We start from the raw sequence: 4,557 nt of genomic DNA on the forward strand, positions 1-4,557 counted from the left end.
ACTAATACAATTGTTCAATGTGCCAAGCATTCCATTCGGCTTGTAACACAAGTTAGAAACTGCTCCAAACACATGTTTGGCTGAGTTCTCTTATATGATACAATATCACTGAGACATAGAATCTTATTGAGTAATAGAATAAATAATGAGCAACTCTGAATTATGGGCTATAATTCCGTCCAGAGATTCTGGTGATATTATAAGATGACAAGAGTAAAGCCTAAGTGTCTTGCGTAGTTACAAGAACTCTGTAATTGAATCTGATCACTGTAATTTAATGTTTGCTTCTTTCTTTATTTTATATGAATTCAGTAAGACTTCTCAGTCTGCTCCTGCCAGAAGATTTTTTGGTTTTTTATAGGATTTTTTTTTTCTGACTGTTGTAAAATCATGACAGCATCAAAGTTCTCCCCCAACACCTGAGCAGCAAAGGCTACCAGGTTGGTTCAGTGGTGCATCCACATCATAGTCAAGTGTAAGTTTACTCCTGCAGATTGGAAAGGTAATGGGACATCACACATGAATTGTATTTCTATGGTTCCAAATAAGCTTTGGGGAAGTTCAGATGCCACTCTCAGATAACAGTCTTGAAATCTGATAGTGAAAATGAACACCTGCCAACGTTAGTAGTTCACATCCAAACTCTGTTAATCCTTACAACATTTTGACTATAATTGTCACTTGCGCTTGTATTGTAAATATCTTATGGCTCTGTGTGGCTTTTTTGTTTGTGTTTTGTTTTTGTTGCATAATCGTATTCTCAAAGTCATACAGGATTGTATCTGGCGAGTTCCTATTTTTGATAACTATTTTCTTTTTATTTCTTTTTTTCTGTAGTCAATAAAGGATGGAAAAGGCTAACCCTAGTGCTTGGCAATTCTGATTTCAACAATGAAATCACCCCTTGCTCTCATACCCACCAGCAATATACTCCAAATAGAAGAAACAACCAGGTAGTTGACTTGCAGATTCATCATCCATTGGATTCTTCAGTCACAACAGCTTAAAGTATTCCTTGAAATTAGATATGAGACACAGAGTAAACAGGTATCATCTGAAGTCTGTAAGGTTACATCTACACTGAAAAAAACCCCAACTGCAACAGCAAGATTCAGAGCCAGGGTCAAATGACTTGGGGTTGCAGTGCTCACTCACTGGGGCTAAAAATACCTGTGTAGACATTCCTGCCTGAACTCTGAGACCCTCACTATTTCTGGGTTTCAGAACCTGGACTCCAGCTCAATCAGGAATGTCGACAATGCTATTTTTGGCCCCATAGCATGAGCCCAATTCAGTTAACCTGGGTCCTGATACTTGCTGCCATGGGTTTTTGTTTTGTTTTTGCAGTGTGGACATAACCTAACTGTTTTGTTCCAGCTGATGGGGATAAGAAATGTTACAAAAGGAAAACTACAGGGTTCCCTCTATGAGGATCCCTAGTCCAGTGTCTCCTCTGTGGAAGAGGGAGGGAGAGCGCTGGCTGCACTGGAAACATTGTGAATTGGTTGCACAAGCAAGTAGGCTGTGGAGAGCTGCCACAAGGAATGTGTCTGCTTTATGAAGCCCAGTTTGGTGAGGGCCTCCTATGCTCCAGTTTGCAGCATTTATTTGTGGACAGAGTCATTGGAGGATCCTCTGTCATGTGGGTTCACAAGCCATTCCCCCACGTGAGGAGGAACATTGCTTTTCACTATTGCCTGGTGTCAGATTTGCCTCCTCCCGCAATGCACACCCTAAGCTTGACAGCTCAGTCTTTGTGCTTATGATAGTAGTTGGGCTTGTAGCCTGTCCAAAGTGGAACTACTCATTCTCTCCTCATAAAGGCTGATTCACTTCCTCCTCAGCATTTGCAGCTGTTGCTAGTCCAGGGAGCTTGGAATCAGCTCTGCTTCTGTGAGTATAACAAACTGCCAGATAAATAACATGTATAGTGCCCAAAAGGGGCACTTCTCCATAGAATCCCCCCTTATGCCTGTCAGGTACCAACCCCACAGTCGTGTACTGAGGACTGGGTTGGAATTGTAAGCTATCACTTTGAGAGAGAGGCAGTCATTCTGAAGACTGCCAGCCTAATGTAACCTGGGATTACTTCTAGCAAGAGTATTTGTTTTTTATCTAACTCCACTCCTGTGTGAACGTAATACCCCCCTCAAAAATATCAGTTTTTCCTGACCCCAAATTCCAACAATGCCCCCATCAGTCCACCAGTTCTTTCGTTGGACCTCACAGTCCATCCATTCCCCCCCTCACCCTCTGTCCCCCATTATTCCCCCCCGTCTCCTCTGTCCACCAGTAATACACTCCTTTTGCTGCTATAAAAAAGTAATACACCCTCAGTTCTTCCCACATTCTGGGCTCTGTTTTTGTGCTGCTGCTGCTCAACTTCCTCCTCGCACCAGGTGAGGCTCAGCAGGCTGCTGCAGCTCTTTTCTCTCTTCCTTATGATCTAACCCCTCAGCTTTTCTACCATCTCTGTCCAGGCCGGTCGATGGAGAAGCTGAGCCAAGGGAGGAAGCTGATTGTCTATCAAGGTAGAGAGAAAGAGGTTTAACCACTGGCCTCCACCCATCCTGACAGTAGACCAGAATCTGTGGAAGCCAGGGAATCAAATGGTTCCAGAAAACTGGGGCATGCTGCTTGGAACCCTAACTGAAGTCTCCATGTGACATGTTCCAAGACATGTGCCTCTAGTTAGTGGGCAGTTTTGACACAACACCTTGCTGTTAATGCTAGATGTAACTCTGTGATAAACAAGAGGCATTTGGGACCTCTTAAAATACGTAAAGCTGAAACCATTAGATACAGCTATGTTGTCAGATACATGTCTCCTGAAACCAGCCAAACAAAGAGTCCTCTATAATGTAATGATAGACTTCAGCTATCTGATGATCTCTCTCTCTCCCAGTGGTATGCAGGAGTTAAATCATTTCCACACTCTATTTTCAGTCTTTAAATGTTATTCTCCAGTGTACTCATGCCTTTAGAAAGATGCAGAAAATCTTCTCTGAATCCCGGCTTAATTATTATTCACTTGTCACCACTTTCAGATCCCTTAGGAACAGGGTGGTTTCTGATGTTGCTTTCAAAGGGGAAGCTTTAAAAGAACATTCTTAAATGTATTCTGTGTTTTAATTTAAGCCCGTGATCTAGTTTTAATTTTGCAGTGCAGTTTCCTTTTGTGTTACATATTTCAGGTTGCATGTTTCATGCTACTTGTTTTATAACTGTCTTTTTGGATGATTCTGTTTAAGCCTATATTACAATTAGAGCTGGGTGAATAATTCACAATGGGCAATTTATTGCACAAAATGCAGAACATTATTTGCAAATTTCTTCCGTGAATATTGCTATGTCTGTAAATTTGCCAATGACTCATTGAAAATAACTGAAATTGGTAATTCTGTACATTTGTTAGTTACATAAACAAAATGAATTGTTTCTGTTTTCTGGATGATTTATATAACTAACCAGCATCTGTTGACAACTGCAAAAATCAAGATTTTCACTTTTGTTAACTGGTTGTAAAAATCAAATTCACCTTTGGCAACAGATGAGAAAATATTTCCAGTTCCTTAATGGGATGGATTTGTCGGGATACTAATTTGCAATCTTCCTTTCCAACTAAAGCATATTAATGTTTTCATATTAATTTATAATGCAGTTCTAATTAAAAAATCACTGTTGAACATGTATGGAACACAGTGGAGTCATTACCCAGGTGAGGGATCTTCCAATTCTCTCTTCAAGGACCACACTATTTTTTACCTGGATTACTTCCCATTCTGAAGTGTAGAACGGTAATGACTGACTTAGCTCTCTGGTTTTAGAACACCCCTCCAAAGTCTATCAAGAATAGTTACGTGTCACTAAAGGGCATTAAGTGTCACACTCCCCTTCCCTGCCTCTCCTCCCTCCTCTCATCCTTCTACAGCTTGGAGTGAAGCTCATTGCCCCTGCAGAGCTCCTATCCTCTGCCAGCTCAGGAAGTAATAATTAGTGCCTAGCAAGGATAATATCTGCAGTTACGTTATCTAGTATAAAATTACAATGGCTATCAATCCTCATGCTGAAGGTTTTAAGCTGATCACCAGCTGGAGTTAGGGTAAAATTTCCCCCTGTAGTATCATATTGCACAATTAGGTGGGAAGCATGATGCCTTTCTTTGAAGTGTCTGCATTTGTCTACCTTCAGAGATGGGATATTGCAAAATTCACAGCATTTTTGACAGCTCAATATTATTTGCTATTTTAGACTTGAGTGAGTAAAAGCCATTTTAGAATGGAGAGAGTAAACAAATGCTAAAGTAAGTCCATATGACAGAAGTCCTCCCTGAGACTCTATTGAAAAGGAAGCATGAGCAACAGAAAAATTGAAAATGTGTTAAATAAATGGGACTCATTGGACAATTATTCTATTTTGATAGATGTTAGTACTCCTGTGTGGCAGCACATACTCTCATACTATACCACGCAGCTGGCCAGCATGAAACAATCTAAATATTATGACATACTAACTAGCTAAAGAAATGAGATAAAAAATTACAATAGTCTTCCTGTG

The sequence above is a fragment of the Emydura macquarii genome, unplaced genomic scaffold, assembly GCF_026122565.2.
Source record: "Emydura macquarii macquarii isolate MOO-44397 ecotype Brisbane River unplaced genomic scaffold, CSIRO-AGI_Emac_v2 contig_2768, whole genome shotgun sequence".
NCBI lineage: Eukaryota > Metazoa > Chordata > Testudines > Chelidae > Emydura > Emydura macquarii.